This window comes from Chelonia mydas, chromosome 2 (assembly GCF_015237465.2).
Source record: "Chelonia mydas isolate rCheMyd1 chromosome 2, rCheMyd1.pri.v2, whole genome shotgun sequence".
Taxonomy (NCBI): Eukaryota; Metazoa; Chordata; order Testudines; family Cheloniidae; genus Chelonia; species Chelonia mydas.
This window is the reverse complement of record NC_057850.1, coordinates 15,582,323-15,609,002: the sequence shown is the minus strand read 5'-3', so window position 1 is coordinate 15,609,002 and position 26,680 is coordinate 15,582,323. Positions and strand designations below refer to the sequence as shown.

The 26,680-nt window shown below is 44.3% G+C and overlaps 1 protein-coding gene across 2 annotated transcripts in view; it reads right to left on the bottom strand.

Moving 5' to 3' along the window:
- The window catches only part of ST3GAL1 (ST3 beta-galactoside alpha-2,3-sialyltransferase 1), a 119,073-nt gene extending 92,713 nt beyond the window's left edge, over positions 1 to 26,360 (bottom strand). Inside the window, exons 1-2 of one of the 2 annotated variants that reach the window (XM_043539059.1) lie at positions 25,419 to 25,746; positions 22,161 to 22,223 (exon numbers count right to left, since the gene is read on the bottom strand). The gene's annotated coding sequence lies outside the window, so the exon portion shown is untranslated. Of the gene's footprint in view, positions 1 to 22,160; positions 22,224 to 25,418 lie in introns of both variants that reach the window. The other variant, XM_037891978.2, reaches the window with a different exon arrangement.
- Between the last annotated feature and the right edge of the window lie 320 nt (positions 26,361 to 26,680).

Genomic DNA, 26,680 nt, shown 5'->3' with positions numbered 1-26,680 from the left:
TCCACTTTTGGTCAATACTGTACTCATTTTATAATGACACAGGAAGTATTGTGAGGCTTAACTAGTTTGTGGTGCTTCCAGATCCTTGGATGAAAGACAGTTTATTATTATTGTGCAGGAAAAAGAGATCCACACTCTGTACTGAAGAGCTGTTCACACAATTATGAATATTGGAAAGAAATCAGAAGTGTTCTTATACAGGGCCAAAATCTCATGCAACTCAAAAAACAAAACTAGTACTAACTGATTGTCTGAACAAGGGAAAACAGTAATGGAAGAAAAAAATACAAACTGAACGATGTCCAGATGAGCAGCAAAAGGCTCCAACACCTTGATCTCCACACATCAAATAGAATACATCTACTTATATGCACACTGTACCCAGTTCATAAAAGAACACTTGCTCCCCAACAGACACATACAGATCTCCAACTTTAGATCAAAGCCCCTTTAAAGGATTTCTTTCTATAAAAAGAAAATGGTTTCATATCACTTCCTCTAGCCAGCCTCACACTTTTATATACCGCTTCATACATTATACATAGGACAGCTCTTTAGATTAAAGTTTATAAATATGCATTTCTCTGAGGTCTAATCAATTATTGTCTATCACTGAATGGCTGCAGATTTTTATTTAGAAACATGGGGAGGATTAACTATTATGCAATACTGTAAATAAAGCTCAGTATTGTAAATAAACCTCCATTTTGTAGTAATTAACTCCAGTAGCTAAAACAGTTGATTGCTATTTCAAGCAGGCAATGATAGCTGTCGTATCAGATTGCCTACCTGGAAACTTGACACACAATGCAACTTTCCCATGTACACAGTCAACTTCCTATCAGAAATTCTGCCCTGATTTACACCACTGAGGGAGCTGCATAGGAGCTAAGTCAGGGGAAAGTTTAACCCTGAGCTAGGAAACAACCTGCAGAGAAGTGATATTGACTGCCGCACAGAGGGCCAAATCTTGGTTCTATTGAAGTCAATGGGAGATTTTTGCTATTGGCAGTAGTAATGCAACAGGACCCAGAGCAATGTCCGTACTAAAAGGGCTGAGTTTTCAACAGAGCTCAGTTCCACCAGCTTCTCAGGGCTGAACATTAAGGAATCCAGAATTAGGTGCCTAACTGGGGCCAAGCTCTTTTAAAAATTGGGCCCCATATTTCTAGCTGATACTGGGCAAAATCCTGGTCATACTCAAATCAGTGGCAAAACTCCTAGTGATGTGAAAGGAAGCAGGAGGTGGCCTAAGTGATTTGGTTTGCTGAAACCAAGATGTGGCAAACAAGACAGAGCCAGCTCATCAATGCATCATCAGTATTTAAGAGCATCTAAGCAATTACATTAGTGAAATTGGGTCACATTCTGCTCTCAATTTCACAGGAGCCAAAATTGACGGAAATCCAGAATAATTCTATCAATGTAACCAAAGCAACATTTGACCCAGATGATCTTTGTCTTTACTTACTTTTGCACTGGATTAGCTTTCCACTCATCTTGTAAGTCATTTGCAGCAGTACCAGGGTTGAATTATCTGTTCAGTGCAATATACATCCATGCTACTTTAAAAGTTACTCATCATTCTTGTTTCTATCACCTACTGATTGTGTATCTTCACTAAAATACTGCTCAGTGTTTCCAAGTATATCACACGGAAAAATCACTTTATAAATTTCAGGAAGATGAGGAAATATTAGACTGACAATGTAACTTTTATTTGGATCAGTCGACTTTGTTAATAGCTAAGTGTTTGAAAGAATAGATTATTTCTGGCATGCAGTGCACTGGAAAATTCTCCCTCTGCCCCATCTCTTGTGATAACAGCCTGAATAAACCAAGCAGCAGGTACGGATGAATAGAAGAAAACATTGTTGGTCAAACTCTGCAGTGTGGACACAGTTTCATTTTACTGGGGTGTGCACACAACTTTTAGATACAATGCAGGAAAAGAGTTAGTGTGTAGTTTTCAGAACATCTTGGTTCAATCAAACGTAAAAATCCCGAAAAGCAGCTCAGCAGAACTTAGACTTTGCTTCTTGGAAAAAATTTTGAAGGAGAAAGTAGTTAAGGACATTGAAGTCAATGGTAAATGGGACAAAATACAACATGGTTTTACAAAAGGTAGATCGTGCCAAACCAACCTGATTCCTTCTTTGAGAAAGTAACAGATTTTTTAGACAAAGGAAACGCAGTGGATCTAATTTACCTAGATTTCAGTAAGGCGTTTGATACTGTGCCACATGGGGAATTATTAGTTAAATTGGAAAAGATGGGGAACAATGTGAAAATTGAAAGGTGGATAAGGAATTGGTTAAAGCGGAGACTACAACGGGTCCTACTGAAAGGTGAACTGTCAGGCTGGAGGGAGGTTACCAGTGGAGTTCAAGGATTGGTTTTGGGACCAATCTTATTTAATCTTTTTATTACTGACCTCGGCACAAAAAGTGGGAGTTTGCTAATAAAGTTTGCGGATTATACAAAGCTGGGAGGTATTGCCAATTTAGAGAAGGGCAGGGATATCATTCAGGAGGATCTGGATGACCTTGTAAACTGGAGTAATAGTAATAGGATGAAACTTAATAGCAAGAAGTGTAAGGTCATGCATTTAGGGATTAATAACAAGAATTTTAGTTATAAGCTGGGGACGCATCAATTAGAAGTAATGGAGGAGGAGAAGGACCTTGGAGTATTGGTTGATCATAGGATGACTATGAGCTGCCAATGTGATATGGCTGTGGAAAAAAGCTAATGCGGTCTTGGGATGCATCAGGAGAGGTATTTTCAGTAGGGATAAGGAGGTTTTAGTACAGTTATACAAGGCACTGGTGAGACCTCACCTGGAATACTGTGTGCAGTTCTGGTCTCCCATGTTTAAGAAGAATGAATTCAAACTGGAACAGGTACAGAGAAGGGCTACTTGGATGATCCGAGGAATGGAAAACTTGTCTTATGAAAGGACACTCAAGGAGCTTGGCTTGTTTAGCCTAATTAAAAGAAGGTTGAGGGGAGATATGATTGTCCTCTATAAATATATCAGAGTGATAAATACCGGAGAGGGAGAGGAATTATTTAAGCTCAGTACCAATGTGGACACAAGAACAAATGGATATAGACTGGCCACCAGGAAGTTTAGACTTGAAATTAGACGAAGGTTTCTAACCATCAGAGGAGTGAAGTTTTGGAATAGCCTTCCAAGGGAAGCAGTGGGGCCAAAAGATCTATTTGGCTTTAAGATTAAACTCGATAAGTTTATGGAGGAGATGGCATGATGGGATAACATGGTTTTGGTAATTAAATATTCATGGTAAATAGGCCTAATGGTCTGTGATGGGATGTTAGATGGGGTGGGATCTGAGTTACCCAGGAAAGAATTTTCTGTAGTATCTGGCTGGTGAATCTTACCCATATGCTCAGGGTTTAGCTGATCGCCATATTTGGGGTCGGGAAGGGAATTTTCCTCCAGGGCAGATTGGAAGAGGTTTTCAGCCTTCCTCTGTAGCATGGGGCACGGGTCACTTGCTGGAGGATTCTTTGCTACCTGAAGTCTTTAAACCACGATTTGAGGACTTCCAATAGCTCAGACATAGGTGAGATGTTTTTCGCAGGAGTAGGTGGGTGAAATTCTGTGGCCTGCGTTGTGCAGGAGGTCAGACTAGATGATCATAATGGTCCCTTCTGACCTTAGTATCTATGAATCTATGACTCTTAGATTTACTGACACAGGTCCACACAAGGAAGAACATATGGGGCTTTGCTGACCTGCTCCAGCTAAGGGGCTGCCCAAAAGTTTATACCACCCCATCACACATTCTCTCCTATGGATATGTCAGTGATGAGGATTTACTCCAGTGATTATCCAACCCTAAAGCAGCAGGAGTTTTAGATTATATGACCACCATTGTCTTTTTAAGAGAATAAGGAAAAATGTTAAATGTACACCACATATTATGGTATAAATACCTTTCTCCAGAGTAAATTTTATACTAACCATGGGCATAATGCCCACTGATTTTGTAAGCTTCATTGTGCACTGCTCAGTAAATTATTTCAATTTGTGTCAATGAACTCAACTCACCAGGAACAGGATCATTAATTCCTCCTGCTGGTCCTGTCTCTTGTCAGAAGAGACTGCCAACTTCCTCAAACTATAATCCACGATTGTGATGTAAACTAAAGGTCCATTTTCCTTTTGATGCACATGGGAATTACATGCATCCAATGGACTGGAGAATATACTCTTACATCTATAGAGGCCAGATTTAGTTCAATTGCATTTAGGGTTTTAGTTCTTGTCTGCATCACACACACTCCCAGCCAGAGTTATATCTGCAGAACTAAAACAAGATAGTGTTCCCATTCTAGCTGCTATCTAAAACAGCTTATGCAACTTTCCTTATAAGTCATCAGAGCCACAAAGCACTGTGCTTTTTAAAAAGGAAATGCACAGCATTTCTGAGCATGTATCCCATAATGCGATGTCCCAGCACGATGCTTAATGCATTATGGGTATCTTATGGTGGATTGTGGGATACTTACAGGATCCTATTGGAATTCTGGCACTTGGGGTCAAACTCCCACGACTCCTTCCCCAGGCACACATAATTTGTCTGGTTTTTTGCTAGCCAGTGCCATTTTCAAGCTATTTCACTTTTTTAAAAAACAATTCAAACTGCTGTCAGGCAGCCTGGAGGACGTACTGCAGAGCACCATGCTTCTGACCATCATTAACACAAACGGACTCCACGTGTATTGGCGATCACCGAGGCCAGTGGCTTTGGAGGAGATGGAAGATCACCAGCAGCATGTTGCCACATGGATACCATTCAAGCGAGAGGATGAAACTGGGCAATTAATACTGCATGACTTTTCCTTGGACTGGCTTCACTTAGTGGAGCACCACTTGTGGGTCCAGCCAGCCAGCACTGATGGGTGGGACAAGTTAGTGCTACATACCTAGGATGACCAGCCATGGTTGCAGCACTTCAAGATGTGGAAGGAGACTTTCCTGGAAGTCTGCACAGAGCTCATCCTGGAGCTGCAGTGCTGGACCCCAGCATGAGAACCCTCCTCAGTGTGGAGAAGCACGTTACCAATGCCTTCTGGGAGCATGCAGTCCCAATTTCTACTTGCCAATAGCTAGCCACTTCGGTGTTGGTAAAGTCAACTGTTAGAGCTGTCGTCATGGAAGTATGCACTGCTGTTGGAAGGGTGCTACTGCTGCCCTGGGTCATAAGGCCGAATGAGTTTGTTAGATATGACAAGTTCACAGCTCAAGGCTACTGCTCATGACCCTACCCTCTCTCTTTTACAGGAAGTGAGGCTGCTGGGCATAATTAAAAAAAAAAAAAAGAAAAAAGAGAAAGAGAGAGAGAGATGGAGGTTTGACAACAGAACCCCTGATGCCCCAGTAAATCAATACTGTTGGAGCCATCCAGGATGCTGCTGCTATCACACCTGTCCAGGAGCAGCAATCAGTTGGCTTAGAGACACATGATTAGCTAGGAGGGGAGATGAGAAAGATTGATTCTGACAGCTGTAAAGCAGCAGAGTTGTAATACTGAGAAATGTGTCTGCACCCTAAAGAGGAATTTCTATCCATAATCAAACCCTATTGCCAAATGAAACCTGTTTAGAAACAAAGGTAGAAAGGAGCCAAGCTTTGACACGTATGAAAGAGCTCCCTTTGCAGACACATGGAAGTCTGAAAGGGATGCTTTTCAAAAGTACAAATCTCACCTGTTCTTTTTCCCTTAACACTTAGACACAGATGGCAGAATGCAACATCTCACAGTCTAGCAGTCTGCTCAAGCAGTTATGACCCGGGAGCTAGCAGTGCCAGTTTAAACAGCCCAAGGTTGTACACCTGCCATCGACGTCCCATAGAAGAACATTCTTAAAGCAATTGCACTGTCTGGAAGCATTAAATGGAAAATAGAAGTTCTCCTCCACCACCCAGGAGACCCTAGATGTGATTCTTCAGATTCCTGATTCATTTAGCAATAGCAGTGCATGAAATTCAAATAAGAGTCTTCTGAAGACTAGTGTTCTCTCTCTCGCTTGCTCTCTTCCCCTTCCACCCCCTGGCTTATGGCCTCAGGCTCTAGGCTACCCAACAGATGTTATGAAAGATACGAAGTAGACCCAGGTAAAATCCTGATTGTGGACTGAAAAGACAGATTCATAAAATGTTAATTTCCAAAATCCAGAGTGATGCCAGGAATATGGGCAGTAACCTGGCCAACCATACCCATTGTATTTCATGGCAGAGTTTCATCCTGAATAAATACAACCATTTAAAATGCTATTCCGAGATAAAATAAGGAGAAACCTGCAGTTTGTGCCGGCTAGGGTAAATAACAGGATTCATTCAAACAAAGGAAGCACTATGAAAAAGGTTTTTCAAACACTAAAAAGGAAACACCTATGTAGCACAGGTCTATTTAAAGCTGAAGTGAAAATACATAGGGGGTCATTTTCAGCTACCACGATCTCACTATTGGAGAAATCTTTGCCCACAAAAGAGATGTCACCCTTCTACAACAGCGTCCCTTTGTGTGGTAAATCTAGGACGTTAGGACTTTGTGGCTGACATTCAGCCAAGTGACTCAGTCCCTGGGAACTACACATGGGAATGGGAATAGAATTCAGGTACTCCTAAACCAAACAGGAGAGGGACCTACCACTTTCGCTAAGGGAAACCTCCCTAGGAGACCATGACTATCCTACAACCCAGCTGAGCACTTTTGATTCAGTCCAATAATACTTAGCTCTTTTACAGTTCTCTTCAGCTATAGATCGCAAAGCCCTTTACTGATTGGGGGGGGAAAGGCACAGAGCAGTCATTTGATTTGCCCACGGTCACACAGCAGACCAGTGGCAGAGCCAGGACTAAAATCAAACACAGAAGGACAGTCCCTGGCCCAAAGAAGTTACAATTTAATTTCATTCCATTCTATTGAGCCTCAATCCAAAATATCATTCCGCAACCCTCCCTATTAAAAAACTCTCCACTGAATTGTGAATACTTAGTAACTTACTCATCCCTAATACTGTCAACAGGGTAAGTGGTCTTGCACAGATGTACTGCGTATCTTTAGAGCTCTTTTATTTCCTTGCCACCAGCACATTGTTTATCCAGCACTGCTATCCCTCACTGACTGCTGAGAAGGATAAGATGATTATTCAACATCTTTCTCCAACCACCTGCTCTCTTGATCCTTGGCCTACACGACTGCTAATGTGCTGTGTAGCTGCCGTAGGCTAAATTCATTCAAGCATTGTTCATTTTTCACTTCTGCTTTAGAACAGTATCCTAAGATGGGTGGGGGAAGCCCCATCTGGATGAGACAGGGCAAAGCACTGGAGACCTAGGTCCTGCTGCAGTATTGCCCTTGCATAGTCATTTACACCTGTGCAAAGTGGTGTAACAATATAATTCCGATTTAGTAGCATCTTACACCCACTTTGCACATGTGGGACTGTACAAAGCACTGTAGAATCAGGACAGCATTGTAAGGAACAAATCTTCAGCAGTAGGAAGACAGGCTAGATCACCTCATAGTCCCTCTCTCCCCCACCCCCACTTCCATGACCCTTCAGGACAGCAGAACATTAGAAGCAGCTATGTCCAGACAGAAAGACACTTCTAGCTCTTCTGAGCCCAACCCACTTCTAGTGGCAGCAGATATGCTATAGAGTGGGCCTGACTCTGAGCCCACTTGCACCCAGTTAACACCCATGTAGCTTGAATGGAGTTACTTCCATACTCCCACAAGTGAGAATCACTGTTTTCTTTGCTACTTTGTGCCTTGCATTCATCCCAATTCACCAGTATTTCCCTCCATACTGTATTCTGCAAATAAACTCCACACCGTTGACAGAGGGAGGTGCCATGTCATATATGTGACTGAGACCCTTTCAATTCCTAAACATCCTATGAAACAGCTTGATATTATGCAGCTGTAATGCCAGCAGACCCCAGTTGTTGGCAGGTGGGATCGAACCTGGGAAGCTATATGTATGAGATAAACACCATATGCCTCTTAGCCAAGGCTATAGTAGACTCAACAATCTCTAGATCAGTGGTTTTCAAACTTTTTGTATTGGTGATCCCTTTCACACAGCAAGCCTCTGAGTGTGACCCCCTATTATAAATTAAAAAGGGGGGAATTTAATTTAATGGGGGCTCATGACTATCAGCCCCATGGAGCTGACAGCTCACAACCCCCATGTAACCACCTTGTGACCCCTTGAGGGATCATGACCCCCAGTTTGAGAACCTCTGCTCTAGGTGGTCTAGATGCCACTAGAGGGGGACAGAGCACCATACCAAGCAGGCCTGGGTTACACATCTGTACACATACCAATGGCTAGTCCCCTGGGACAGATTTACTGGTCCTTAGTTACCTGCTTCTTAACGATTCCAAGGTCTAAGGCATTGGTTTCACAGCCAAATGATGCTGTGTTGAGAACTACAAGGTTAATGACCTCTGGATAAGTTCTTTTGTAGCCCATACTGTTACTGGGCTTACTGCAGTCATACATGCTAGTCAGCTTCTGTGTTTCCCAGTATGTCCTCCACTTCTCCATTTATCAAGAGAACACTGAGAAGCCATTTAAGGTATCAGCACACGTATGTGTTCCAGGTGGCTTAGGAGCAGGGGGCTTATCATCTGATATAAAGAGTTCATTACTGCCAGCTCAAGAATCCAGCTAGCTTGACACCTGTGCTCTCTAGGATGCTGCTTCAAGCTTTAGCATTCCCAGTTTTAAATGCCTTTATATTGGTATTCGTTACCCACAGTCTGCTTTGACTATGACACACTGCATTATTCTGGAACATAACATTTGCCTCTTCTCTCACTCAACCAGTACACAAATAGCTAGGAAAAAAAGAGTGGCTGACCTAGCTCATACCTGGTTCCTGTCCCATCTCTTTCAGCACAAGTGGCCGTATCACTGCTCGAGTGGAGGAGAAAGCAGATGGTGCTATAAAGTTAGGCTGAATTTGGCAGTGCCTTTGTAACGCACTGGTGAGTGTGTGTGTGTGTGTGTGTTACAGGGTCCCCTCTGCACATCCACACAGTATATGAGTTGTTACCACAGCGAGTCCCAGAGCATTGGCCTTTTAGATCAAGCTGTAGCAGCTCCTGCGTCCAGGGCTGGTGGTTTCTCAGTCAACCTCTGGTGCCTCAACCCAGAGGGTGGCCATCACACCTTCCTCGCAGTCTCTTCAAGCATTGTACATAGACTATGAATTTAGCCTTGGCAGCCCTGAAGGTTAGTTACTAACAGACAGCAAAACTGAGGCAGAGAGGTGACGTGAGCTCAGACAGGAAGTCTGATGATTCAAGAATAGAAGCCTATGCTCCTAACTAGAGTGCTTTTGCCACAAGTCTACAAGAAGAGAAGAATGAGGGGGGATTTGATAGCTGCTTTCAACTACCTGAGAGGTGGTTCCAGAGAGGATGGTTCTAGACTATTCTCAGTGGTAGAAGAGGACAGGACAAGGAGTAATGGTCTCAAGTTGCAGTGGGGGAGGTTTAGGTTGGATATTAGGAAAAACTTTTTCACTAGGAGGGTGGTGAAACACTGGAATGCGTTACCTAGGGAGGTGGTAGAATCTCCTTCCTTGGAAGTTTTTAAGGTCAGGCTTGACAAAGCCTTGGCTGGGATGATTTGATTGGGGATTGGTCCTGCTTTGAGCAGGGGGTTGGACTAGATGACCTCCTGAGGTCCCTTCCAACCCTGATATTCTATGATTCTATGATTCCCACAGATGGGGCCTGACCTGAGTGGCACCAGTGCTGAGTACTCTCAGCATTCATGGCCCTCAGAATGAATTGAGAGGACTCAGAGTACCCCAGGTCTGCTTGGTGTGGTGCTCTGTCCCCCCCTTGCGGCAATCTAGAGATTGAGGAGTCTGCTACAGCCTTAGCTAAGAGTCATGTGGCTTTTAGCTCATGCAATAGAGGCTCATGCATTTAGCTCCACAGGTCCCAGGTTCGATTCTGTCAGTGTTACATCAGCACCTTGCAGATTTGGGTCCCGCAATGGCAGGTGAAAGGCAGAACAGTCCACACAGAGAATAAGGGGAGGACTAATAATGCAAATAAGAATGGAGATAAGAGTGCAGAGTGGAAAGGGAAGAGGGGGAAAAAAGTGGACTGAAGGGGCTGGGGGTGAAGAGAAACAGTAGAGTGGAGACAGACTTTGGACAGTAGCAAAAGAGAAACTGAGAGCAGAACTGGAAAGAAATAAGAGACAGAAAGAAAAAAGAGAGAAGACCAGCTTTTTTTCCCAAAGCTTTATTAGGAATCAGACCTGTATACACCATCACGCACATTCAATACTTCACAAGGTAGAGCTGGGCATTGCTATATGGAGGTTTCAGAATGATCACTTCTACTTAGGCCAAGATAGCCAATATATAAAACTCTGCATGTGCCAACCTAGCCCTGCGTTGTTTATGCACCCCTGGAGTCCTAAATTATCAGTTACAAGGTGAATGTTTCCTCATTTAGATTTTGTTTCTTGTGGCAAAGCATAAAGATGCTTTATCTGCAGGGATGTTGCCCCCTCTATTCCCATGGCTGCACAACTCAAGCAACCAGTGCTGTGCCAAATGAACCCATGACTGAACCACAAATTAGATCAGTTTATTTGCTTAGCTCAGAAAGAGGATTTAAATTAACAAAGGAACCTATGCTTTTGTAATCAGGTCCTTCATGCAGCTTAAATAGAAACCACACACCAGCCTTGCCGTCCCAAGTTCATTACAGAGGATTAATGTCTTCCACTTCTGAGAGGGTGTCTTATTAAGAGGGTCGGTTTGTATTTGAACTCCCCCTTCCGCATACGCAAGTAAGAAGAGAAAGCTTTTCTAAGGGCCTGTTTATGTTAATATTTACTCCACCTTTTAGACAGCAGAAGACCAGTGCCACTTCCCTCTCCCCTCGATCTCCACATTACATTTGTAAATTATTTGATCATTTTAGAATAGTACATACTGCCTAGAAATAGTTAGGTATGTTCTCCCATAATGCCATAACCTTTGCAATGCAGTTAGGGGCTGTTAAAATTATACCGTTCTAGCAACATTTCTGCTAACCTCTTCTGCTAACTACTTCCTATTAACAGAAACGTGAATTCTAGCTTGTTCTTTGGAAAATGATAGGCCTTACACACCTTCAGCATTAGTAGAGACAAATTTGATTGACACCAGTAAAGAGTCTTCAATGTAAGAGGTAGAAAAGCAGTCTGATTTTTGGACTTCATTTGCATTTGTAGGACCGGAAACAAGCAAGTTCTTTTGCCTAGTAAATTTAGCAGGTCTGATTTGGAACTCATGTCACAAAGAGAAATCCTTGGGGTTTTGCTTTGATGGTCATTTTTTGACTGTAACCACATTTCATTTGTGGTAGGAAAGAATGAAGAAACCTACTTTGAATTATAGACCAAAAAGTGGAAAGGGTCCTTCTCTCGTTTGAAATAGACTATGTCTTCACTGCAGAAGAAACACAAAAGTTATCTGCACTTGAGTTAAATCATCTTGACTGAGAGCAGCCACACTGTGAAATAACACAAGTAGCACACAGCAACTGTGTTAGCAACTAATGAGCTGTGCGACCTCAGCGGTAACCTATGCACACGCCCCCAAAAGGCTGACAGCCCAAGTTATAAATGCATCACCACACTCAAATTAAGGGTGATGGTCCCGTGTGGACAGGACTCAAGTTAGGGTTATAACTCAAGTTAACTCTGCAGTAGAGAAGCCCATAGACGGATGGAATGCTGGAATCCAACAGACGATGAAGAAAGACAATGTAAGAGGATTTAAAAGGGCGCATGTTGGAGGGAATTCATGGCAAAGGACCATTCTGCTGCATGTTATAATCCAGGGGTTCTCACCCGCAGCCAGGATCCAGGGCCGGAGCCTGCCGCCTGCCACCCCAAGGCTGAAGCCCAAAGCCCGAGCCTCACCACGGCCAGGAAGATGGGGAACTCAGTGGCTGTCTGTTCCTCCAACATTTATGGCTTCGGATGGGGGCAGGGCCTAACCCCTGCTGGTGGTCCTGAGGGAGGGGCCCCTGCTTTGCCCTCCCCTACTCTGGTCACTGCCCACGACGCTGTGGCTGCAAGAAGAGCCCCCGGTGGCCGCATGCAGCCACGGTGGCCACACTTGAGAAATCCCGTTCTAATCCCAGCTGTGCTCCCAACTACTTGTATGACTTTAGGCAACTTGCTTATGACCAAATTTTCAATGGTGGCCTCATTTTTTGATACCTAGCTTTAGATTGCACCTGTGAGCAATTTGACATTGAACAGGTACGTGCAGCTTGCATGGAACGGGGTCCACAAATAAGGAATCTGATTCATATCAGAAACTGGAATTTAGGCAATGTTGTTCCCTATTAGGATTATATGAACTGAAGGATTTTTTCAGATTTAATTGATGCATTTATTGTATTCTTCACTGAGCTGTGACAGCAGCCTGGTATGCAACACTAAAGACATTTCAGAAATGTCAGTGTAATGTATTGATTAAAAAGACAAGTCCCAAGAATGATTTACCAGTTTAAATACTCGTTAAAAGCAGCAACCTTTGCTCTTCTGTTAAGCACTAGAGAGCTAAATTAATAAAAAAAAAATAGCTCACTAATCCCTGGGAAATGACCATATTATTTAGTTAGTCTGGAGACCTTTTAAAATGTGCATCCAATTTAATACCTGGGGCTCAATTCTCAGTGCCAGTTCCTCCCCCACTGCAGAAAGCTGCCCTGAAGGAATAGACAAGGATTTCTCCTTATCAAAAGGAATTGTAGGGTTGCAGAAAGCTGGTGTAATCAGTTCTACATCACCGTCAACCTCCCTTCACCTTGTGCAGAGAATGGAGGATGGGCAGGGGTCTTGCCGGGGGTGGAGTGCACAGTTGTCTGCAAGATCCTCAACCACTGCAGCTGCTGGATGCAGACAGCATATTTTAGAGCAGCTGTAGGGCTACTCTAGGTTACACTGGGGACTGTCTCCAGCTGAGAAAGGATCAGGGAAAAGAAAGGTGTCCTAGTGCCAACTTTTTCCTCACCATGGTGGATTGATTTAAATCACCAAGTGGAAAGCCTTCATTTAAATCAACTTTTCCACTTGTACTTCAGTTATTTTCCAAAGAAAAATACATTCTCACTGGTTGATACACCCATTAAAACATGTTGATCTACAACTAAAGAGAACCCGTACACTACATTTGGTACACCTTTTTACTATCTATGACTATGCACATTTAAGCAATTATACAGCTTAATATTTTCAGATTCTTATTAATTGTATATTTTTAGTATGTGAGAAAATGGTAAACAATATACTGCTTTGAGCATAAGCTTTTGTGAACTACAGCTCACTCTGATGAAGTGAGCTGTACTCACGAAAGCTTATGCTCAAATAAATTTGTTAGTCTCTAAGGTGCCACAAGCACTCCTTTTCTTTTTGTGAATACAGACTAACATGGCTGCTATGCTGAATCCTGTCAATATACTGCTTATTTACTAGGTAGTTAACTTTTTGCTCACTGGGATGGTAAGTGAAATAGAATGAAACATACAAAACAGCTTATAAAATTTTTATTAAACAAAACAGCCTTGAATGTTTTGAATACATAAACTTCTCCTATAAAAACATGTTTCATATTTACAACTAAATAGTTTAATAAAAGAAGAGGGACTAACTGTAATCAGTTAAGTAAACTGATTATTTCTGGTCAGCCTGGGAAAATTTTCTAATATGTTTAAGGGAAAGTAACTGAAGCTTAAGTTCCTACTTGCCGAAATCTCCTGAAAATGATACAATCGCCTACATTACTTAAGATGACCTATTGTGCCATATTTATAAAGCTTGACCACAAAAGTTAGATGTTTGTCCCCATTCTTTCTTTATTTAGAAAAGCAGCCTTTAACTCAAAAGTTTTTTTTATAAAAGCTCATGGATTCAGCAAATTTATTGTTATTTAAAAGTTTTAAGACATTATAAGAAGTTTAGGCCTTAACAGAGAGTTTGTACTAAATTTAGATTTCATTTTAAACAGGTTTATTTGCAAAAAGAAAACACAATAATTTAAATGAGAAAGTAAAAAAAAATCCTAATTAAAAAATTTGATGTTAACATTGATTTGCATCCACCTTGTTCCTCACACCTCTTCTCAGCTGGGTCAGCTTGGTACAACTTAGGACTGAACGCCTGGTGTGGGAGATAATGGGCAAAGGCACTCAGCTTCTTCGGAGTGTGTGAGAATCACTGCCATTGGGAGAGAAAGCCTTCCCATTGAGTAGCAGCAGCAGAGGTCCATTTCTTTAAGTTACAGCCTCATGACAAGAACGTTGTGCACTGACCTTTTCCATTATTAACAGGTGCTCTGTTCAACAGTTCCCATCACGGTTTCTGTACACACTGTACAATGCGTTGAAAAGCCAATAACTACACTTTCTTTTTATTGGTGCTGCACAGAGCCTCCCTTCTCCCCCACCCCCAATGCCAGGGGCTTATTCTAGTTGTCGATTTTTTTTAAAGTGTAACTTTACAGAATAACAAAGGAAGCAATGAGAGAATTTCTGTCCCAAAGATTTTACAGTCTACTCCAGAGGTGCTGGAAGTAGGGGTGCTGCAGCACCCTCTGGATTGATGTGGTTTCCATCATAGACAGGGTTTACAGTTTGGTTCAATGGCTGCACCCCCACTATAAAATTTGTTCCAGCATCCCGTCTACACTCGCTACAGACAAAGGAGATATTATGCTCCACATTTTATTCTTAGAGAAGAGAATAAAGACCGATGAAATGACTTGTTCAAGGACACAAATTGGGGAAGAGCCAGGAATTGAAGCCAGACCTAATTCAGTGCTTTCACATGACCATATTTTCTGTTTAATCTTCTGTTCCAATAAGTTTTACTCCGGGGCAAAGTTCAAAACAGACAAAGTTCAATGAATCCTTTAAGATTAGTGGGCCCTCCAAAATCCGTTTTGTGCTTTTGACCTAAAGTAGCCTCAGTACGGCTCCATCTGGGCTAATCCTGCTGTTTTCACTCACACTCCACTCTCACCTAAATCAGTGGGAGTCCACTCAGTAGGGAAGGAGTCCTCATACAGAGTTGGTCCATCAGTGGTGCTTAGCAATGGTATGGGAAAAGAGCCCGATGCGTGAGTGCAAACCTTCCCACAGTGGCTACAGATCCACTCGCCAGATGGAGGTTGGACTTTGGAGCACACTCCACTTCCTGATTTGCCTGCAGGCCTCAGCATGGCTTCTCTGTTGGCTCTCTGCAGTGATAGTGAGCAGGATTTTCCCTGTTGTCAGTGGGAATGCTGAATTTCTGGAGACCTTGCTAGACCTTGTCACTGTATCAGAGCTTTGGCCTTCCTCGGTGTTGTGGGCAGTTCTTAAATTGGCCATAGAGCACAATCTGTCGTAAGGGACAGGGGCTTTCTAGTCTCCACCTTGTCCAGAGTGCTAATTTGTACACACTGCAAGTGGCAGGTGGGAGACATGGACACGTCATCCATAGTTGTGAATAGGTACTTGTGGGCATTAAATAAAAAAAGGGAGGGAGTATCAGAGGATGGAAGAGATAACAAGTGTCCATGAGAAAGCTTAGGCTCTGATGCCCAAGAGGCATACAAACACGTAACAGGAAACACATCGTGTTTCAAAGAGCTTACAATGAAAACAGGTAAGACAGACCAAAGGACTGTTATACCTGATTTACAGCTGGAGACCTAAGACACTGTGGGTGTGTCTGCAATGTGATAAAAAACACAGAGTCTCAGCGATTGGGTCAGCTGCCTTGGACTCATGGCGTTCAGGGCTAAAAATAGTAGTGTAGATGTTCAAGCTCAGGCTGGGGGACGGGGACGCGGGGTGTCGGAGAAGGTCGGAGCACAGACCTCTACACTGCAATTTTATAACCCTACAGCTTGAACGCCATGAGCCCAAGGCAGCCGACCCTAGCCAGTGGCAGCCGTGCTGTGGGTCTTATTGCAGCCTAGATATACATAGAGATTAATGGGCTCTCTCAGTCACAGAGTTGGTGGCAGATCTATGAATTAAATTAAATTCAGATCTCCCAAGTCCCTGTCCAATGCCTTAACTGCAAGACTTCTCTTTGTCTCTAATAAAGCCCACATACGACAAGCAGATTTGTAACAAATATCCCCATTGCTTTCCAGACTTTGACTTTGTTGTGCAATTTCTCCTTTAGTCAAGGGAATTCAAGTACACAGCGAGTAATTACATGAAAGAAATTTTTTGTTTGCATTTGGATGTAGATGGGAAAAAATGCAAGCCCAAGTTTTGTTAGACAGCAAAATATCTTTAAAAGGCTTATGTGCCCCATCAAAATGCCAAAAGGACACTTCTAACAGCAGTACCTACAGGAATTAAGGACTCACCACCTTCTGCTCTACGAGCAAGGCACGTCTTTGATGCTGCTTTTTCTAACATATGCACACTGCTATATATTTAGGTATATATTGTTTGGGATTTAAAAAATAATTATAAGACACTTCACTGCACACACTTCTCCCACTGGGGAGAGGATGAGAGAACAAACATGGCAGATGTTGCTTACTGCATTACTAGATGGTGCTCAGATATTGCAGTGATGAGCACAGTATAAGAACCTATAGAGAATAAAATTACAACTGACTTGCTAGACAGGAGAAGCAAAGCAGGTTGGCAGGTTTCTGAGAGCAATGACTAAATTAAAATGATGGATCTGAATAGGTCATTGATTCCATTCTGACGTCTTAGCTAAGGTGTCTAATCACAATAGAATTATATTATTGTAAACAGAGGCGTTCCAACTCCATCATACCTCTTTTTGACCTAGCATTTGGACCATGGAGGCATGGTGGGTTCAGAATTTGAAAGTTATATAGACACACATGCCTCAAACCGGGGCAGATAAATCTCTTATTTATCACATTACGAAATGAAAAATGAGGAAGTGCACAAATTCCAACATAGATCAACGTATCCCAGGTTGGAAGAAATCATTGCTGCTTTTCTATTGCGATAAATTGTCCTCTCCAGGATGTTATGGGTCCTTGGATTATAGAGCAAAATTGCCAATCCACTGACTCAATCAGTTTGAATTTGACTCATTGGCTGTCTAATTGTGGAATAGAGAAGAAAGCATTGGGTCCAATAGTAATTCTTTCACAAAACCACACATCCTCTTGGGGGTTTCAAGTAAGAGCCCTAGACGCACCTCAAGCCCATTTGTTGATGGCTTTAAAAAAAAAAAAATGCATTTGAGTGCATCCTACCAGGCATTAAGACTCTTCACTCTGTATTTCCTTTTAACTTAGTCCTGTTGTTAACAGGTTTTAAAGTAAAACTGAAAATGAGCTAATTTAAAGCTACTTACTCTTTATTGCAAGACTCAGTCTTTTGCTAACTTAGAACATACCCTCTTAAATAACAATCATTCTATTTAAGGATACTCTAATAAAGCATGAGTGGTCAGATATTTAAGAAATGAATAAACAGATTTTTTTTTTTAAAAAAGTTTGGATTAAAGCAGAGAAGACATCCACCGAAGAGAGGACTGGGTGCCAAGATTTCCCTCTTGCTTTTACTCTGTCTGTGCTGTCACGCTGCTTTTTACATGTTGGTTTTGCCAGCTCCATCTACCTTCTGTGCTACAGTCTACCAAGGACTGCAGCCTTGGATCAATGCTTCTTCCTACTACAAAGGTGCAGAGAGGAGCAAATGGAAGTAAGATAGGTTTCAGAGTAGCAGCTGTGTTAGTCTGTATCCGCAAAAAGAAAAGGAGGACCTGTGGCACCTTAGAGACTAACCAATTTATTTGAGCATAAGCTTTCGTGAGCTACAGCTGATGAAGTGAGCTGTAACTCACAAAAGCTTATGCTCAAATAAATTGGTTAGTCTCTAAGGTGCCACAAGTACTCCTGTTCTTTGTTTGGAAGTAAGATGTGGCCAAAAGAAAGTTTTCCTCAATACCAGTGAGGGGGTAAAAATTAAAAAAAAAAAACAATTTTACAGAACTGGGAACAAGGGGGGGAAAAAAAAAAAAGTATTCATAATTCTCCAAACAGACTGTTGTCAAAGACTCTAGCAAGTGGCAAAGTTAACGGCATGTTAAATGTTTGCAACTGAGAGGTGAACTTGCTGGCATTTTCTTATCTTTAAAGGGAACACTTCTACTTCTGCACAGTCTTTGGAACTACTCACTATTTTGAAACAGTGTGTCCAAAAGGACCCACCGAAACACCAGGAAAGAACTCTTATTAAATGCAGCTAATCTTACGCTTACGTAGCACCTTTTATCCCAGAGTGACTCACTAACTGCAAGACTGCGGTCCCGTCTATGCTACCTGAGAACTTATTTTCTTTTCTCCCTTACACCAGTTTTACAGAAATGTCTGCCAACTTCAATAAGAATGACCTTACTGGCTCAGACCAAAAATTCATCTAGCCCAGTATCCTGTCTGCCAACAATGGTCAATGCCAGGTGCCCCAGAGGGAATGAACAGAACAGGAAATCGTCAAGTGATCTACCCCCTGTCGCCCATTCCCAGCTTCTGAAAAACAGAGGCTGGGGACACCAACCCTGCCCATCCTGGCTAATAACCATTGGTGGACCTATCCTCCATGAACTTATCATGATTTCCTCCTGATTTATACTACAGTAAGCGAAAGGAGAAATGGATAGAACCATAGAAGTGAGCTGTAGCTCACGAAAGCTTATGCTCAAATAAATTGGTTAGTCTCTAAGGTGCCACAAGTACTCCTTTTCTTTTTACTATTAAGACAGTCAATTTTTTTAAAGAGATACTTTTAAGTAGTTTCAGGCACTAACACTGGACTCCTCAAGGCCCCCTGCCAATTTTTGTGGTGATAACGTTAAGTGTTCTGTTGGTGTGTGGGGAAAACGCACAGACCGCTGGGACAACTTACTATACAGGGGAAGCAGTTAAACTGACTAAGCACAAAGTGTTGTCAAAAGCACAAAGAGCACAAACCAAATAGAACCGTATTTTCCCACTCTAATCTCTCTCATAGTGATCTTAGAGGATACTCAGAGCAGCAAGGTAAAAAATAGATTCAGATGGAGGGGGTTGTTCGTTTTTAACTCGTATCCCTTTACGTGGAGATTTGCCAGGTGTGTAAACTGAGACTTGTCTTCACTGACACAAAGGTGTTTTGTTTTAAACATTGTGATAAACAACCTGTGATTGTTCAGGACTTTACAGTGAGAACTATCACTTGTGTTGACCTTGAGGTACCTAGGTGAGGCAGTACCACTTCCCCACCCATGGTTGACCTTACCAAGTTTACCTCCCAGTAACTATCGGGCTGTAAAGTCACACCGTATGTTATTTCACAATAACTTCCCCACGGAGACAGTTTGTCTTCACTGAAACAAACAGGGTTTTGTTTTTTAAAATACAGCAAGATAGCCAAGGCATAGCAGTTATCCAGCTGTAGTGCCCAGGGTAAATTAGGCAAGTTGGGGGTGGGGGATAAGCAGTATAGCGCAGACCTCACCTAGCAACTTCTTGGTGAAAGCTACCAGTGTCTTGTCTCCACTTAGGATTTTACATCAGGATAGCTACTGTGTGTCTGTTATCTTGCTGTAAAAAGAGAAAAACCACCTGCATATCAGTGAAGCTCAGCTGTAGACTATGCCACATCTAAGACTGTGTCATTAACACTTCCTTCCCCTTCCTCCCCTCTCCCAAATTCTCAATGCCCAGCCAAATTGTTTACATTTTTGTTTAAACACTTAAGTTTCCAGGCCAGAGTAGAGAGGACTCTAGTGTAACCATTTCCTGTGGACAGACAGCCAAAAGCGCAATAGTGTGTGTTTGGGGGAAGGTCTGGCAAAGCACACAAAGACTTTTCTAGTGTCGTCATGGTTCCATAGGGACAATACAACATCATATTGCTCATGACTCACCGACTTTACCGAGTGTTGGATCAAGCCCTATAAACTGGATAGGGTTAAGTTTATTTACCTCAGTAGACAAGGGTTGACACAGGGTAGTGCACAAGCTTGTCTTCGCAGTAAGTAGCTATTTCAGGTAGGTTTTTCAAAGCAGATGCTTAATACAAAGCCAGCCCCTCAGTTACAGCTATGCAAACAAAATACAAAGAAGGGGTCAACCCCAGTGCATGTGTTGCACGCCACCAGGAGGCAGGAAATGTATAGATAAAGGTGACTCTTCATCTTTAACTTACATCATTGTACAAACACTAATATGAAGGAGCCCAGTATGGGATCATAGATAAAGTGTCCATCTTTAAACTTCAGTGGAAAAAAAAAAAAGATGAGAATAACCTGGGATTTTCTCTTATAAAGAATATTTTTAGAGCTTATAAAAATTGACTAAAAAATAAGATTTCTCACCCTTCCAATCTCTCTCTAATCTATAATTAGGTTGCTTTTCCTTTTAAAATATGTGTCCTGTGAGATACTGTAGACCAGATTCCCCTTGTCAAGGCTGTAGGCATCAGCTGAGCACTGACACATTCATAGAGGGAAAACAGACCAGCTCACCTGTATGTTAGTATTGTTCAAGATAGGTGTTAGACTTCTAAAGATGTGTTTAGTCTCTATAATATACTTCTAAGTTGCTGCATGTGTTAACCTTACTTGTAATGTTTGTACCTCATACTATAAAGGTAATACATAAGTTTTGCTTTATAACTGTAAAAATGCCTCCTGTGAATTTGTGAACCCAGCTAGGAGGCGAGGTTCCCCCGCCCATCAAGAAGGACTATCAGAACTAATGCTCATCTACACTAGAGCACTTACAGTGCGTCTGGTGAAGATGCTCTAAGCCAACAGGAGAGAGCTCTCCCGTCAGCTTAATAATTACTGCCTCCGGAGAGGCGGTAGCTATGTCTGCAGGAGAAGCTCTCCTGCCAACATAGTGCTGTCTACACCAGTGCTTAGGTTGATATAACTTATGTCGCTCAGGGGTTTGGATTAATCACACCCCTAAGTGATGTAGGTTATACTGAAGTAATTTGTAGTGTAAACAAGGTCTAAGGGGAACATTGAGAAACATCTGGACACAAAGACTGGGCTAATGGCCCTCTCACATCCATAAGAACGGCCCTACTGGGTCAGACCAAAGGTCCATCTAGCCCAATATCCTGTCTTCTGTCAGTGGCCAATGATAGGTGCTGCAGAGGGAATGAACAGAACAGGTAATCATCAGGTGATCCATCCCCTATTGCCCATTCCCAGCTTCTGGCAAACGGAGGCTAGGGACATCATCCCTGCCCATCCTGGTTAATAGCCATTGATGAACCACCCCCCCTTTTTTAAAAGAACAACCCTTTAAAAGAACAACCCCCTCCATCTGAATCTAGCCCTTTTTTAAAAATTAGCGTCACATTAGCTATCCTCCAGTCATCTGGTACAGAAGCGGATTTAAATGATAGGTTACGGACTACAGTTAGTAGTTCTGCAATTTCACATCTGAGTTCCTTCAGAACTCTTGGGTGAATACCATCTGGTCCCGGTGACTTATTACTGTTTAATTTATCAGTTTGTTCCAATCCCTCCTCTAATGATACCTCAATCTGGGACAGTTTCTCAGATCCGTCACCTAAAAAGAATGGCTTAAGTTTGGGAATCTCCCTCACATCCTCAGACTTGAAGACCGATGCAAAGAATTCATTTAGTTTCTCCGCAATGGCCTTATTATCCTTGAGTGCTCCTTTAGCATCTCGATCGTCCAGGGGCCCCACTGGTTGTTTAGCAGGCTTCCTGCTTCTGATGTACTTAAAAAAGAAAAAATAGCTATTACTTTGAGTCTTTGGCTACCTGTTCTTCAAATTCTTTTTTGGCCTTCCTAATTGTATTTTTACACTTCATTTGCCAGTGTTTATGCTCCTTTCTATTATCCTCACTAGGATTTAACTTCCACTTTTTAAAGGATGCCTTTTTGCCTCTCGCTGCTTCTTTTACTTTGTTGTTTAGCCACGGTGGCTTTTTTGGCTCTCTTACTATGTTGTTTAATTTGGGATATACATTTAAGTTGAGCCTCTATTATGGTGTCTTTAAAAAGTTTCCATGCAGCTTGCAGAGGTTTCACTTTTGGCGCTGTACCCTTTTATTTCTGTTTAACTAACCTCCTCACTTTTTGCAGATAAAGGCATTACGGTGCCAGAAAGCTCGTCCAACTGATTTGAATTCTGGAAGAAGGAAATAAAGATCTCACATGAACATTTGTCAACCTTTGCTCTTTGGACTATCATAGGGCTGAAGATTTGAAACAAAAGCATTGATCTCCGGGGTCAACATGGTTAACACTGCAAGACATTCATTGCTGACAGATTCAGTCACTTTTTGGAACCATAGACTAACTCATTTGTGTTTATATGTTGCCTGCTTTAACCTGTAAATAACTCATTTTTTCCCCCTAGTTAATAAATCCTTAATTTACTATAGGATTGGCTACAAACATTGTCTGTAGCATGAAATGAGGTACAAACTGACCTGCAGTAAGTGACTGGTCTGTAGATAGACTGGAATGCACAAGCAGGACTGTCTGTGGATCCATGGTAAGACTGTTATAGGCATTCACATTTGCTACTAGGTTGGTGAAATCTAATTATAAAACATACAGCCAGCTTTGGGTGTCTGCCTTGCTTTTTGACAGTCTGCACTGAGGTTGGTACTCAGAGACATGAACCACTCCAGACAGTATGACAGCCTATAGGCAAATACATAATTTAGATTTTTAAGAGTGTATTGTTATATGAACATTTCAATATATATGGCACATCTGCACACATTTCTTTAAAATGCGTATTAGACCCACACATGAGATTTCTATCAAATAAATATATATGGATGTATTTTTTATCCTCTCATTTGTTTTAATTTATGCCAAAACTAGAAATGGTCTTGTTAAGGATTTGGAACATGTGCTCATTGTAAGAAAGAATCTCAAACACATGTAAAAAATAAAGCTACGATTTTGTCATGGAGGTCACGGAATCCGTGACTTCCAAAGAGCTCCGTGACTTCAGCCCATGGCAGCTGGGAGCTGCAGGGATCCCTTGGCACCCATGGCGGCCGTGAACAGCAGGGGGCCCTTGGACCTCTGAGCTGCCAGGGACGGTGGGGGACCCCTCGGAGCTCCGAGCTGGGGCCCCCGCAGCTGCCTAGCCGCCACAGTGTGGGGACTCCACAGCTTCCCCTTTTGTCAGACATTTTTAGTAAAAGTCAAAGTCACGGGCATCCCTGAATTTTCCTTTATTGCCCATGACCTGTGTGTGACTTTTACTAAAGATATCCGTGACAAAATCTTGGCCTTAGGAATCAAACATGCATAACGGGTGATTTGTTAACCTTTAACGTTAATTATTTTTACTTCATGTTACTAATTGTGTGCCAAATTACATTTGTAAGTAAAAACCATTTGAGTTAGTATAGTTAACTTGAGTTTATACTACTTTTCCCCCCAAAGGAATCCCCAAATACTCTACAGTCTTCAGTAATTGATTGTGCAAGGTATCAAGTCAGTGAGAGTTTCGAGCCTAGGATCAGGCCCCTAAGAGCAGGAAGACCGTCAGTTTTATAAGGGGAAAATTCCTGATCCTTTTCCCTCCCACCAAAATTCGGTAGAGAAATATTGCTCGTAGTTGTATGCCAGTTTTCACCCAGAAAGAATCCTTTCCAGCAGAAAGGCTGACAAACCCTGAATAATGCAGTCACTTCTACCAGCAGCATAACTTTTAGAGACACAACCCCCTGCCCCCGCCCCCCAAATAAGGAGCTTTTGCAGAGCAATGAGTCTGGCAAACTACACGGGGCACTAAACTTTCCAATCTATTTAACATTAGCGAACACATCAGTGTGAATCTCTCCTGAGTGAGGGGGCGCTTTAAGCGTCAGATTACCTTGAAATACTTCTTCACTGGGTGCGGGAAAACAGAGAAACAAAGCCAAACAGACGTTCAAACAGCCTCCCCAACACCAGTGTCCTCTCAGTCCGAGAGGAATTTCCCACTGAAACCCAAAGTTAACTTGTGCCATGCGGCGGACGCTGCAGAATTTACCCCAGAGAGCTGTGACGGGAAAGAGCCGCTGATCATCCAAATAAACATGAGAAGTCCCTTTATTAATTTATCCGTATCGACAGCTACCGGGGCGACCATCTGCTCAGCGAGAGGCCCGGGCGCAATCTGCCAACATTTCCAAAACTCCTTTGCTGGATTAACAACTGCAGAGCGGCCGGGAGGCAAAGCCCTGGCTCGGCTCCCTCTGGCTGAAAGTGGGCGTCTTTTCAGAAAGCTTTTTTGGAAGGGGCAGGGGGAATAATGCACAGCTCAAGCCCAGTCCGGCGGAGGATTTACAGGCAAGGAGCAACCCACAAAAAGTTCTTCCCGGGCAAGCGTTCAGAAAAAGACCAAACTAAACCGAGCGACCAGCCGGCCTGGCTACACCGTGTCTGGGTGGCTCACGAAGCGAGTGTCCTCCTGTGTCTCTCGAGTCCCCGGAGGGCAAAGCCACGGGGTATTGAATTACTTTTTTCATTTCCCCTCTGCCTGACACCGAGCAGCTGGCAGAGATCAAAACCAGAGCCTCCCCTGGGAGCAGCTTCTTCCCCTCCCCAGCCGAGCGGCGGCCGCGCGTCCAGCCAGCCTGCAGGCGACGGGGAGCAGGGGGGTTGCTGCGAAGGGATAAGGAAGGAGGGAAGGAAGAGAGGGGGCAGCCCACGGCGAGCGCTGCGCTGGGGGAAGCGCACAGCCCGCTCCATGGAGCTGGGGGCCCGGGATCGAGCTGGGGCCCGGGGCCGGCCGGGGGCTGGCTCAGTCCCAGCCCCACACACAAGCTGGGGGAGCCGGGGAGCGGCCCCGGGCTAGAGGCAAAGTTACGGGGCGACAGCGAGATCCCCGCAGGGCCGGCGGCGTTGCCACCCGCAGCCCCCGGGGCAGAGGCGTGCGGACAGCCGAGGCGGCCGCGCCTTCGCAGCCTGTGGGCGGAACGTCTCTATCCCGTTACCGGAGCCGGGCAGCTAGCGGGGATCCCCGCGGGCTCCTGCCAGCCCTGCCCCAGCTCTCCGCCGCTCCACGGAGCGCAGAGCGAGCCCGCCGCCCCGGGCTGACCTCCGGCCCCACGGGCGGGTCTGGCGTGCCCTACCGTGTACGTACCCCCTCCGGTACGCTCCGTGCCCCCAAGGGGGCTGCCCGGCCCTGCGCCAACGCTTCCCCTGCTCCGGGATCCTTCTGCCCCGCGGGGGTCACCCCAGCCACTGCGCCCCCTGGTGCCACCCCCAATCCACTGCGCCTTTGCCCCGCTCGGAACTCTCCCCATCCTTTCCCCGGGATCCCCTCTCGCTCCCCTCCCCCCGTCGGGGGCTGAGGGTCCCAGCGGCTCACCGGAGAAGCGCCCCAGCAGAGGAAGGGCAGGGCGAGCGGGCCGGCCACTCACAGGTCCTGGGGGGCTCCTCGGCGCTCGCCGCGGGTCCCAGCGCCGCCGGCTCTGCCTTCCGCGTCTCCCTTTGTCTTTCCCAGCCAGCGGGACTGGGCAGGAGCCGGCAGCTCCCGCCTGGGAGCCAGGAGAGCCAGGCGCCCTTCCCGGGAGAGCCCGGGCGAGCCGCTGCTCCGGCCGTTCCTGCCTCCTCCCCAGTTGAGCTTCTCCCAGGCAGGGCTTCCTGCGCACCTAATATAGCGCCTCCAGAGCCACGTGGATCAGAGACAGGGCTAAACACGGCGGCTGCGGCTCCTCCTCAGCCTGAGAGACAGAGTGTGAGAGGGACAGAGGGAGGAGAGGCAGCACAGGGAGAAAAGGGGTGATGGGGGGGGGGGAAGAAACAGCGAGGGGGCGGCACAGGGAAGGGATGGGTGGGGAGGAAGGGGCGCGCTAAAGAGAGAGAAAGAAGCGGAGAGTGGGAGGCTCAGAAAGAGGGAGCGCAAGAGACCGAGAAGGAGGGAGTGCGAGAGCGCATGGAAGAGAAAAGGAGAGGGAGCGTGAGAGAAAGAAGGAGACGCGGGGGCAGAGAAGGGTGTGGAGGCGCCGCAGGCAGCAAGAAGGGGAGAGGAAAAGAGACCGTGCCGGTGGGGAAGAGAAAAGAGGCAACTGCAGAGAGTGTAAGCATGGGAATACCGGACACACCAGTGCTTCAAGGTGCTGTGTAAACCCAAAGCACCCGGGAAAGCGAGGGACACAGATCGGGAATAGGGAGTACAGACAAGCGATTAACTTTAGTGAGTTACACCTGGAAACCTGAGCGGGCAAAGGAAATGAAGTGCAGAGAGGGAGACAGAAGCATAAGTAAGAAGAGGACCAGAATCTGCTCTCCCTCCCCCAGCACGCACGCACAAGCAAGTCAAATCCTTCCCTGCACGGAGAACTGCTGGCCACAACCCTCCCTTTCTTTATGAGCAGGGAAAGACATGTGCCAGCTTTTCAGATGTTAACAAAAGTGTTTGGACTGGGATTTCCAAAGTTACCTAGGAGACTTAGGTGCCAGGAGCTGGACACCCATGGACAAACATTTCCAAAGCCCCCAAGTGACTTAGGAGCCTAAATTCTGCCTTACTTCATCTCTGACACCCAAGCCTGAACCTAAAGCTGCTACAAACTAGACATAGTGGGGATACATCTACTGTAATGCCGGTGTTTGTGGCAGTGACCTGCA